Source organism: Physeter macrocephalus, chromosome 21, assembly GCF_002837175.3.
Source record: "Physeter macrocephalus isolate SW-GA chromosome 21, ASM283717v5, whole genome shotgun sequence".
NCBI classification, from domain to species: domain Eukaryota; kingdom Metazoa; phylum Chordata; class Mammalia; order Artiodactyla; family Physeteridae; genus Physeter; species Physeter macrocephalus.
Window position 1 is genome coordinate 78,142,169 of NC_041234.1, and position 14,241 is coordinate 78,156,409.

Sequence of the window (14,241 nt, forward strand, 5' to 3'; positions counted from 1 at the left end):
TTGAAGTGATAAACTGCATTTCAAAAACGGAAAAAATAATGTAAAAATTAATTAATAATTAATAAAAATAGTTAATAACTTACCTCCATTTTGCTACTGCATTTCTGACTTAGAAAAACAAACATGTTAAATGAATTGTATATGTTGCTGCTTTGTTGAAATGATAACACATAGCATTTCAAAGACATCATAAAATAAGAATGCAACAAGGCCACCAATATCCTGACACCAAAACCAGACAAAGATACTATAGAAAAAGGAAATGAGAGGGTAATATCTTTGATGAATACAAATGAAAAAGTCCTGGACAAAATATTAGCAAAACAAATCCAACGGTATAGCAAAAGGACCCTACACCTCAGATCAATTGAAACTCTTCCTAGAGGTGGTAGTTGTTGAATAATTTTACCCTCAAGGGACCTGCAAACTTCTTGTGTTTCTGGTTACCTCAGATGGCTTATGAGAAACCATATGCAACTCAAAGGAAACAAAGAAACTATGCCCACTACCTACTGGTATCTTCATCAGCATATTGCTGCCTGATTTCCCAGGTCTCAGACCCCTGGCTCAGTTATACCTTATTCCACACACATTCACCAAGTATCTGTTATGATTTAGGTACTTTTCCAGGTGCAAAGAAAGATAAATTCCCTCATCTCACTCAGAGTGTAGACATTCCTATGATTTATCAGTTTCCCTACTCTTTCTTAGAGGACTTGGGAAATTATTTATTCCCCCATAACAGAGTATTTTTTTCACTTTTTTCCCTTATAGAGTCTGCTCAAATGATATTGCCCTTTTTATGCTGTTGGATAGCTTCTCAGGCCTCAGGTCATGGCTTTAATGTTTCCTCCTCACATGGGTTCTCTCTTACTTCCCCATTTAAGAAGATTCATCCTGCTGCTGCTTTTTCTTAAGATACCATGAACATTCCCTTCATGGTACACATTGTTGCATATGTGTTTGCTCCCTCTGCTCTTCCACTAGAGTTTCACTGCTCAGTATGGTGCACACTAATCATATGTGGCTTCTGAACTCTAGAAATTTGTCTACTCTCAAATGTGATGTAACCTCGGTGTTGAATGCACACTGTGTATCCAAAAGTTAGTAAGAAACAAAGTATGTAGAGTAACTAATTGATAATTTACGTGTATTGTTTACATGTTGAAATAACATACTGCATATTAAAAAGACTAAAGATAAAGAATGTAAATGAAATTCTTTATATCCTTATGTGTTAAAATGATAGCATTGTATTACAAAAACTTAGTTAGAAAAATGTTATAATAATTACATGTTTATATGTTTACATGTCAACGTTATAAAACATTGCATTTCAAAAACTAATTGGGAGGAAATAAAGTTATTTAATAGGTTGTTCCTACTGTTTATATGTTGAAATGGTATCATAGAAAATGTCAATGATCTGATAACAGAAAAAATGGAAAAATAGTATTTTGTGTATAGTGTTCCCTTGTTGAAATGAAAACAGATTGCATTTTCCTTGTTGAAATGAAAACAGATTGCAGTTTAAACACTTAGTAGGAAAGAGGAATATGAAAGTAATGAATGAGGTTTACATTGTTTCCTTGTTGAAATGATAACAAACACATTTTAAAGACTCAGTAAAAAAATTTTACAATTATTTTTTCTTATTTCTTACATATTGAAGTGATAAACTGCATTTCAAAAACGGAAAAAATAATGTAAAAATTAATTAATAATTAATAAAAATAGTTAATAACTTACCTCTATTTTGCTACTGCATTTCTGACTTAGAAAAACAAACATGTTAAATGAATTGTATATGTTGCTGCTTTGTTGAAATGATAACACATAGCATTTCAAAGACATCATAAAATAAGAATGCAACAAGGCCACCAATATCCTGACACCAAAACCAGACAAAGATACTATAGAAAAAGGAAATGAGAGGGTAATATCTTTGATGAATACAAATGAAAAAGTCCTGGACAAAATATTAGCAAAACAAATCCAACGGTATAGCAAAAGGACCCTACACCGTAAATCACGTAGGATTTTTTCCAGGGCACAAGGATGATTCAACATTTGCAAATCAATCAGTGTGAGACACCACATCAACAAAATGAAAGATAAAAATCACATGATTATCTCAATAGACGCAGGAAAAGCTTTTGACACTATCGAACATCCTTTCATGACAACAACTCTCAAAAAAGTGTGTATAGAGGGAACAGGTCTCAACATGATAAGGGCATTTATGACAAACCCACAGCCAACCTCATAGAGAATGGTGAAAAGCTGAAAGAATTTCCACTAAATTCAGAAACAAGGCAAGGATGCCCACTCTCACCACTTATATTTAATATAGTATTGGAAGTCCTAACTACAGCAATCAGATGAAAAAAGAAATAATAGATACCCACACTGGAAGGGAAAAGGTAAAATCGTTATTCTTTGTGGATGACATGATACTTTGTATAGAAAGTTCTAAAGCCTCCACCCAAAAATTATTAGAACTAACGAATGAATTCACACTTTCAGGATCCAAGATTAACATACAGAAAACTGTTGCATTTCTATACACTTATAATGAAATATCACAAGCAGAAAGGTTTTTTTAACTCCGTTTAAAATCACATTAAAAAGAATATAACCCCTAGGAGTAAACCTAACCAGGGAGGTGAAAGCCCTATCTGAAAAGTATGAAACACTGATACAGGAAACTGAAGATGAGCAAAGAAAGGGAAAGATATCCCATGCTGTTGGACTGGAAGAATTAATATTGTTAAAATGTCCATACTTCCCAAAGTAATCTACAGATTTAATGCAATTCCTATCTTATACCCATGCCATTTTTCACAGAACTAGAACCAAGAATCCAGAAATTCATATGGAACTACAAAAGACCCCAAATTGCCAAAGCAATCTTGAGGAAAAAAGGAATAAACCTGGAGGTATAACCCTCCCAGACTTCAGACTATGCAACAAAGGTAATGAAAACAGCATGGTACTGGCACAAAAACAGGTACATAGATCAACAGAATAGAATAGGCAGTCCTGAAATAAACCCATGCACGTATATTCAGTTAATCTACAGAAAAGGTGGCAAGAATATACAATGGAAAAAGGCAGTTTCTTCAATCAGTGGTGCTGGGAAAACTGGTCATCTACATGTAAAACAAAGATTAGAACATTCCCTCACAGCATATACAAAAATAAAATGGTTGAAACACCTAAATGCAAGACCTCAAAACATAAAACTCCTAGAAGAGAACATAAGCAGAACACTTCTACAAAAATCATACCAATATTCCTTTGGATAAATCTCCTAAAGCAAAAGGAATAAAAACAAAAATAATCTAACGAGACCTAATTAAACTTAAAAGCTTTTGCACAGGAAAGGAAACCATCAACATAAATAAAAAGAAAACCTAAGGATTGGGATACAATATTTGCAAATGATGTGACCGACAAGGGGTTAATATCCAAAATATATAAACAGCTCATAGAATTCAATATCAGAACAACAAACAACCCAATGATAAATGGGCAGAAGACCTGAATAGACATTTTTCCAAAGAAGATGTACACATGGTTAGCAGGCACGTGAAAAGATACTCAGCATCGCTAATATTTAGAGAAAAGCAAATCACAACAACAATGACATATCATCTCGCCCCTGTCAGAATGACTATCATAAAAAGTCTACAAAGAACAAATATTGGAGAGGATGTGGAGAAAAGGGAATCCTTGTATGCTGTTTGTGGGAATGTAAATTGGTGCAGCCAGTATGAAAAACAATATGGAGCTCCGTCAAAAACTAAAAACAAAACTACCATATGATCCAGCAATTCTGCTCCTAGATACATATACGGAAAAATAACAAAAGCATTAATTTGAAAAGATACACACACCCCAAGGTTCATAGCAGCACTATTTACAATAACAAAGATATGGAAGCAACCCAAGTGCCCATCAACAGACGAAATGATAGAAAAGTGTGGCATACACACACACACGAACACACACAAACACACACACACACACAATGGAATATTACTCAGCAATAAAAAGATGAAATTCTGCTATTTGCTGCAACATGGAGGACCTAGACAATATTATGCTTAGTGAAATGTCAGATATAGAAAGACAAATACTCTATGATACCACTTATATGTGGAATCTAAAAAATAATACAAATGAATGCATATGCACAGTGGAAACAAACTCACAGATATAGAAAACATATTTTTGGTTACCCAAAAGGAGAGGGAAGGTAGGATGGACAAATTAGTCGCATGGAATTAAGAGATACAACTACTATGTATAGAATGGGAAAGCAACAATGATATACTGTATAGCACAGGGAATTATGGGCATTATCTGATAATAACTTGGAGTATAATCTGAAAAAATGCTGGATCACTCTTCTGTACACCTAAAACTAATATAATATTGTAAATCAACTATATTTCAATTAAAAGAAAAGATACAAAATTATTTAATAATCTGTTCAGATTGCTTACATATTGAGATAAAGCACTGCATTTCAAAGACTTACGAAAAAAAAATAAAACTAAAATTAATTAACCATTGTGGTTAGCACCATGCTTACATAAAACATCTATAGTTATGCCAGTCTGCCTTAAGATGATAACAGCTTAATTTTGATCGTGTGCAAAATCTCTACACTTTTACCTCTTCCCACCTCATTTTATGTTATTGATGTCTCAGTTTGTATCTTTTATATTGTGAGCACTAATGAATTATTGCAACTGTATTTATTTTTAATACTTTTGTATTTCCGTTTTTATACTAAAGTTAAAAGTGTTTTACCCACCACCATTACAATGTTGGAGTGTTCTGAATTTGACTATATGCTTACTTTTACGTATGAGTTATATGCTTTAGTAGGTTTTCATGTTGTTAATTTTTTGTTTCCACTCAAAGAACTCCCTTTAGCATTTTTTGTAAGGCAAGTCGAGTGGTGAATAACTCCCTCAGCTTTTGTTTGTCTGGGAATGTCATCATCTATCTTTGATTTCTGAAGGACGGCTTTTCTGAATAGAGTATTCTTGGCTGTCGGTTGTTTACTTTCAGCACTTTGAATATATCATGCCACTCTCTCCTGGACTGCAAGGTTTCTTTTCAGAAATCTCCTGATACCCTTCTGCTGTTCCCTTGTATATGACAGTGGCATTTCTCTCACAGACTTAACAATTCTCTCCTTGAAAAGGGAACCCTCTTACACTGTTGGTGGAAATGTAAATTGATACAGCCACTATGGAGAACAGTATGGTGGTTCCTTAAAAAACTAAAAATAGAACTGCCATATGACCCAGCAGCCCCACACCTGGTCATATACCCTGAGAAAACCATAATTCAAAAAAAATACATGTACCCCAATGTTCATTGCAGCACTATTCACAATAGCCAGGACATGGAAGCAACCTACATGTCCATCAACAGAGGAATGGATAAAGAAGTTATGGTACACATATACAATGGAACATTACTCAGACATACAAAGGAACGAAATTGTGCCATTTGCACAGACGTGGATGGATCTAGAGACTTTCATACAGAGTGAAGTAATTCAGAAAGAGAAAACAAATATCATATCATATACCTTATATGTGGAATGTAGAAAATTGATACAGATGAACCTATTTGCAAAGCAGAAATAGAGACACGGATGTACAGGACAGACATATGGATACCAGGGTGGGAAGTGGGGGGTGGGTTGAATTGGGAGATTGGGATTGACATATATACACTACTATATATAAAATAGATAACCAATGAGAACCTACTGTATAGCACAGGGAACTCTACTCAAAGCTCTGTGGTGACCAACCCAAACTGGAAGGACATCCAGAAGAGAGGGGATATATATATATATATATCTCACATATATATGTGATTCACTTTGCTGTAGAGCAGAAACTAACATAACATTGTAAAGCAACTATACTCCAATAAAGATTAATTTTTAATAGAGTTGACAAAAATACTAGATTGTTTTAAGTATACAAAATAAATAAGTAAAATATCAAGACAGTTAAGAAAAGAAAAACAATTCTTTCCTTGTCTTTTGTTATTTTTATTATAATATGTCTTCATATAACCTCCTATGAGATGATACTGTTCGAGGACTTTTGAGTTTCGTGAGCTTATGGGTCCATGTTGCTCCCACAAGTTGGGTGGTTTTCAGCCATTATTTCTATAAATAAAATCCCCCCCTCTCTCTCTTTCTCTCTCTCTCTCTCCATTCCTCCTCCTCCAGGGTCTCCCATCACCTATATATGAGTCCATTTAATGGTGTTTTAAAAATCCCATAGATTTCCCCCACTCTTTTTCATTCTATTCTTCTCCTCTGATTAGATAACTTCAAATTACTTCTTTATGAATTCATAAATTCTTTCTTCTGCTTGATGAAGTCTGCTGTTATAGCTCTCTATTATATTTCTAAATTCATCCACTGTATTCTTCAGCTCCATAATTTCTCTTTGGCTCCTTTTTATGATTTCTATCTCCTTGCTGACTTTTTCATTTGGTTCAGGTCTTGCTTTTTTGATTTCATTGAGTTGTCTTGTAGCTGGCTGGCATCTTTAAAACAATCATGTTGAATTCCTTGCCAGACAATTCATGGACCTAAATTTATATGGGGTCAATTACTGGGAAATTATCTTGTTTCATTGGTGGGGTGTTCGGCTTCCTAGATTTTTGCTGCCCCTGAAAATTTCGTGTTGGTGTCTTCACATTTAAATAAGCAATCTCCTCCATCAGTCTTTACTGACTTTCTTCAGGAGAGAAGCACGTGTTCTAGTCAGCCAAGCTAGGGAAACTGGGGGGAATCTGAAGCCTCTTCTGTGGATTCACCTGCTTTGCCCCTCTTGTTCCATCTTGTGAAGGAAGTGTTTGGATGATACATGCCTTTTCACAATTGCACAAAGTCAGGACACATGCTGTCAACCTCCTGTTTATTTTCCCCATTTCAGTACCCTGAAGTGTTTAAGGTATGTCTGTTCTCACCATCCAGCAGAGTGGTACCTGTTCTCTTTATGCACATGTGCATGATCTGTTGTGGCATGAGTGCACCTTCTGCAGGGGTTCCCATGAAAGTGCAGGTTCTGAGGGAGACAGGCACATGGAGTGCTGGATGTGCTCATGAGCAAATTGAGTCTTCTGTAGGTGATGGGTCCTATGAGGTTTGTAAGGTACAGTCTGTGAGGCAGTTAGTAGAATCTGCAGCTCTTTGTTGAGCTTGGTGCCCCGTTTGCTGTGAGCCCTTGCCCTTTCCCCTTCTCCTTGCTATCCCAAGACTATTCAGCCATGCTCATCACCTCTGGGTTCTGGGTTTGGGCCAGAAAGAAGTGGGATTGCTGGTCAACGTGTAGCACCACTGTGTATTGAGGTGCTCACCACACTCTCACTTTCCGCCAAGGGAGGAATTGCAGGCTTACTGCATAAATCTAGGCATTGATGTGTGTAGCCTTGGTGGAAGTTTGATATTGGGAAAGTGAAGCTGTTCTTCTTACTCTCTTCAACGTGTCTGTTCTTGGATTTTTTTTTAATGGATCAGGGTGTTGGGGTTTCATTACTGGATACTGGGACTCCCACATTAAAAACTCTCGCCCACGGCTGATTAGGCAAAATGTTTATTTGGAGACTCCTATTCTGCCTACTTCCTGACGTCACACTTTACTACTATGTTTTGAATGGAAAAATGTTTGAGTGGATAAAAAAAGCAGCCCAGGAATAAGTTCATTCTCGACTAGTACTATGAAAATCTATGAACCACAATTTTATTTTCAATGGTTTTCACGTGCAAAGGGTTTCCAAATTTACTGGAGAGTCATATCATCACAAACGACTCAGCTCATGAATAAACACCCTGTACAGAACCCTATCTTCTCACTTCTCTCCATCCTTTGCCTGGAAAAAATTTTAATTGTGGATGTAATCTCCTATTTCCATGATATGGTAATCCTCACACGATGAGCCTCTTATTCGACCCATTATATTCAACCTAGGGCTGTTGAATTTTACATCGTGATGGTTGGTGGGTAGGGATATTCAACTCTACGCCACAGGACAGTAACAGCAACCGTTTCTCTTCTTTATTACTGCTTAACACTGACAATAAACTTACTTCCATACATCTTAATGATTTTCACAAAGGAACAAAGAAAAACAGGCTCTGAATGCAATTTCCATAATGATACAGCCCCATCTGATGCTATCTCCTGTGTACTGTTGCTAGGTAAGTCAACTTTGCTTTCTGAAAGTAAAGTCACTTAGGACATCTAGTTCAGTTGTACATATGTGTGTTCGAACCAGAAGCATTTGAGTGTTTACCTTCAGGTAAACAGCATCACAACTGTTCTGTTGCTCCCCTTTTCCACTTCCCTGTGTTAGATAAAGCCACTCCTCCTCGTAAAACCACTGGCACCAACTTCCACAGTGGCCACCTCAAAACAAAAAAGATAAAAGAAGGAAAATGCGTTCCCGTGAAATCCTGCCAAATCACATGCAAGAGAAATGGTTTATCATGCTGCCTAAACACAGTGCCTGATAAATGTAATGCCTAAACTGGACCCCAGATACACAGATCTTTAACCATAGAGTTTGCTCCCTGCCCCCGCGATATGTAGTAGAGGGTGGTGACAGGGCCCCACTGATGTAACTAAATGTTTTAAAAAGGTCCTGAGGAACTCCTGAGCATCATCTCAGAGAAAGAATGATAGATTTGATTTATCAGGTCTGACAGGAGAAAAATCTGACTTAAGAGGGATAATGAGGAGGCCAGAATTGGTCCTTTGGTCAAAAAAGTTGACCCCTATCACCATCAGGTGAGCATAGTTAGGCTCAATAAGGGCCCGAGAGAGAGTGTTGGATGGAGTTGGGGGTGGGAGTGTGCTTCTGGATATGGCCTAACTGTTGAACGGCTGGCAGAGAAAGCCTGTCATTGTGTGCGACCTGAACCTGGACTTACGGGAGCAGCTGCTGGTAGAGAGTGAAATGGACTAGGAGGATGGCCTGGCCTGAATGCGTGGGGAGGCCGTGGACAAGGTGGCTGGGGTTCATGGACTTGGATGTCATCTCTCAACAGCAGGGTCCTGGTCTGTCATGAAAGTGGTATTGAATGAGTCAAGGTGAGCAGATAGTGAGATTGTGTTTATATTTATGGAGGATTAATACTTCTTGATATATTGCTCAAGAATATTGTCACTTATGATAATTTATATTACATGATGTTTAAATAATCCACTTTATTATTCTCTCAATTAAGCGTTTACAAGCTTATTCTGCAAAACACTAGGACCACAAAAAACAGCAACAAGAAATTGGACTCTACTTCAGAGAAGTGTGGAACATACAGGACTAAAGGTAAATGAATTTCCATACCGTAGGATGTTTTTGAGGTAATATGCTAATATGCAATATGAATGTCAAATGGAGCGATAGTTTCCCCTACTTATGCGGGGATGATACATTTTTCCACAGAGCATCTGAGGAACGAGTGTTCCCAGGAAATATTCTGGGAAGACCTGTCCACACTAAATCGCCTACCACTTTAAAAACTTGTGCCTTTGCTTACTAAAAGCAAGAGAATGTATGTTTATAATTATTATAATCTTTTTTTCTTCCCTTTCAGAAATTACCTATTGCTCTGAAATGCATTTTATTTTATCTCATCAGTTAGTCTCTCTGCTGCTTAAATGTATTCACTTTTTAGTCTTCAGAGGTAACCTCAATTTCTAAACATGTGTCTGATAGCATGGTGGCAAAGACAAGTGCATAGTGCAAATCTGTAAGCAGTCTTATCTATAACAACAAATATAGTGCCCCCATCTGGAAAGCAAAGTACAACTTACCTGTCAGGATGCGCAGACAAAATGCCTCTCATTTTTTACAAATATCCCACACTTTTCCAAAACTGTTTTATTATTATGTAATAATTAAAGCTGCCATGTTCTGGGTCCCTATTATGTGTCAAGCACTGTGATAGACTCGTCATGTAAGTTAAGTCATTTCACCCTCTGAAAAATACTGAGAGGGTGTTATATCAGTTGGAAGATGAGCTATGTGAGTCAGGAGAGGCTGAGCTATGCTCTGGTCATAGACAATCCCCAAATCTCAGTGACTCATCCCTCATACCCACTACATGTCCATGGCAGGTGCACATCCATCCCAGGATGGTGGATGTCGGAGATCTGATCTCTTCTTAGTGGAATGACTTCGAGCCTGAAACCGACAGAGCAGGCACCATCTAGAAACTTGTCGATCGCTGTGCCTGAGGGAAAGAGGGCCCTGGGCCTGGGGGGAGGTCTCACACCAACAACCATATGTTGTGGCCCAGAATTATTTCACATATCACTCAAACCCATTAGCCAGAACTAGTCACATTTATGGCCCCACCTAAACAAAGGGGATAGAGCAAGAAATGCAGTTCTGCCAGGGGCCTGGAACAGGGGAGAAATGGAAACACGTGGCAAACAGGACCACTGACTGCTGCATGATGCAATGGAAATGCAGAGAGATTGAGTACTTGCGTAAAATCACATGGGCAGTAAGGGACAGAGCAGGATTAGAATCCAGACAGGAATGTTTTCAAAGTCAACGTTCTTTACATACTCTTTTCTATATTGTATGCTATTCTCTTAAATGAAATACATATATATTCTTGACCCCTGAACAGCACGGGGGTTGGGGACGCCGACCCCCTGCACAGTCAAACCTCCACAGATTACTTTTGAGTCCCCCCAAAACGTACCTACTAATAGCCTACTGTTGACTGGAAGCCTTCTGGATAACATAAACAGTGGATTAACACATATTTTGTGTGTTATATGTGTTATATAGTGTATTCTTGCAATAAAGTAAGCCAGAGGAAAGAAAATTTTATTAATAAAATCATAAGGAAGAGAAAATACATTTACAGTACTGTACTGTGTTTATTGATACCGAAAGTTTGCATCATCTGCTTACAAAATGAATCGTCTGTCCATCAGTACCTAGATCAGTACTATCATATATTGATGTAGGTACAAAAAATGGTAGATGTTATATGTACTACTAACCCTAGACACCAAAAGTAGAAAGATCATGGGAAAAAGAAATTCATATTTTTTTACAGGTATAGGGATTCATGCATTGATAATGAAGAAGCAGCAATATGATTGCTTTATGGTTGTCTAGTGTGATGGATACCATTGCTTCATGGTAGCCTAGACCATACACTAATGAATGAATCATTATAAAACTTTTATGGCATACAGTATCACAGTCATATTCATAATACAGCATTGGAAACATTGTTCTACTAAAAACATATACCTGTGGTGATGATAGGCTGATACGAAGTTTCTCCAATTATGAGAGAGACAGAGACAGAGAGAGACAGAGAGACGGCAGAGAGACATACTGTATGGGTAAGTAATTCTTTGAAAGCAAATTTAAAAAACGGCAAGAAAAATAACAAGCCATTAATTTTTTATTAAATATCACTCACCTTATGCCTGTGTAACGATAGGCTATCCACTTCAATACCTTTCTTGTACACGATGTTCTACACGTGTATATTTTATACATTTGTTGAAAAATAATGCACGTATAAGCAGACCCACGCAGTTCAGACCCTGTTGTTCTAGGGTCAGCTGTACTTATAGTAGAGATCCTATTACTTCAGTGCTCCAGTTCCCTATTCCTTAATCATCTGATGTGCCAAAAGTGGAACTGAATAGACATGGTTGCAGAGGCAGCATTGAAAAGCTGCGGGCTGCTTCCAAACAGATGAATGGATTGGATATTTGAGTGTTCATTATATTCAAACATAAAAATTAGAAAATAAAACCTGGTGGTAGATGAAAAGCCTGTTCATAGATCATTTACTTTATAAAAATTAATCTCAGGTCTTTCCAATCTTGTCAAGGAAAAATAATAAAAATAAGAACAGAAAATAATGGAACTGATAACAGATATGACAGATTTCAACAATAACAAAAAAAAGCTAGCTGCAAGCACTTTAGAGTGTTAAGATAATAAGGAAATATCTGCCAACAAGTTTCAAGAAAATTAGAGATAAGGCACAAAGAAGCCACTCTGAAATGAGAAAAACTGTCACACTTTCAGTTTCAGCAAAGATTCAAAAGATGCAATAGTGTTATGGAAAAGATATGCTGTTAAATTTAAAATTTAGAGAAAACAGATAAATCCCACAAAAAAACGATTTTCCATGCAAAAGAAACAGAAAAATCTTAATATTATTAAAAGTATTCTTGAAAAGGATGCATGAGAAAGCAGAATTATCAGCCAATCTCAGTTAGCTTCACAAATGCAAAAAGTATACATAAATTAATAGCAAGCTAAATCCTGTCACGGCTAAGGCAGGAAACACAGTATGACAAAGTCGTGTTTAATTCCAAGCATGCCACGTTGGTTTAACATTAGGAAATGTGTGAAGTTAATTTAGCCCATTAGTGAAATAAAGGAAGGAGCAAAGGAGGATTATCACAAAATATTCATTAAAAAATGCCTAAAAAAATTGAAACAACCAATCTGCAGTAAAACTGACAATAACAGGAATTCTAAGCAATTCATAAATAGAAAGATGTTTCTTTAGACTGATAACAAATATTAAAAAAGAGTAAACTACATCAAACATCATACTTAATAGCAAAATTTTGGAAGCATTCCATTTAAAATCAGAAGAGAGACAAAGATTACTTACATGACCACTTTGTTTTAGCATCATACTACATCTCCTAGGCAGTACAGTGAGCCAGGATGTATATATGCATCTATTCACATGTGAATTAATAAATGTGTACAAGTGAAAATAAAGCTGTCAAGATAACAGATTTACCTTCATGTAAATTCAAGAGAGGCTAAGGAAATTAAGATTAATGAGAGAGATTAATAAATTTGTTGAGTATAAGTCTAATATACACAAAATAATTGTAACAGAAAGTACCGTTTTCATTCTGAATATACCATTTACCGAAGCAAAAATTATAACGTTCTATAAAATCAACTATGAATTGGATTCCATTGGCAACTCTTCTGACATACAAGAACACTCATATGCTTTCCTGTTCTTTAGTGACCAAAAAGCTAAAAACATGAAACCAGTGTGTGTGTGTGTGTGTGTGTGTGTGTGTGTGTGTGTGTGTGTGTGTGTGTACACATTAACCAGAAGCCCTTACAGCTTGGGTTCTAAATGGGATCTCGGTTGTGTGAAGCATATGAACCATCCTGAGACTTGGAGTTGTAACTGAATGACATGGGAGCCACGTATGGCTCAGTGACATGGTCAAGTGTGTATGATGGGAGGGGTCTCTGGTTCTTATGGAACAGTCACAGCAGAGTGCCTGGAATGCATACATGTCAGTTAGCACACAGGCAGCAGCGGTGTTTCAGCTATAGCAGTCCCAAAGCGTCAGTGGATTTCCCCTGGCTGCATAGCATCCAAGCCGGCTTTTCTGGCCCTCACAGAGTTTTTGTCAGCTATGTAATATATTTTATTAACAACGTCTTATTTTTATAAAATAGCCATTAGAATGAATAGCTGGCATAGGCAAGTGGGAACTTTGATTGATACAGTACATGACACCAAAATTGGTTGCAAGCCAAGGGCCCTGAAGTAAGTGGGAATCTGAGCAAAGTTATTTGACTTAGGTGCATCTGAAGACAGTAAGTATCCAACTGACATTAGAGGTTGAAATATTGGTGTTCCATGGCACACAATGGTGAAACAGTTGCAGGAGTTGTCGCCTGTGGTCACTTGAATGAAATGCCTTTGAAGTCAATCTGTCAGTGGACCAAACATGCTCTTAGGGACTCAGAGGACACTCCCTTCCTCACAGCACTGAGAAACACATTAGTGCGGAGGGCATCTTCATCTTCGAGGTGTTCTGAAGTGGCTGACTTGTATAGGCCACAGATGAGATGGGAGATCCCCTCATTTCAGTGGGGATGTTGGGGTCCGGGAGTTGCAGGCCCAGTAGGAGCAGATAATGTGTACAAGTGAAAATAAAGCTGTCAAGATAACAGATTTACCTTCATGTAAATTCAAGAGAGGCTAAGGAAATTAAGATTAATGAGAGAGATTAATAAATTTGTTGAGTATAAGTCTAATATACACAAAATAATTGTAACAGAAAGTACCGTTTTCATTCTGAATATACCATTTACCGAAGCAAAAATTATAACGTTCTATAAAATCAACTATGAATTGGATTCCATTGGCAA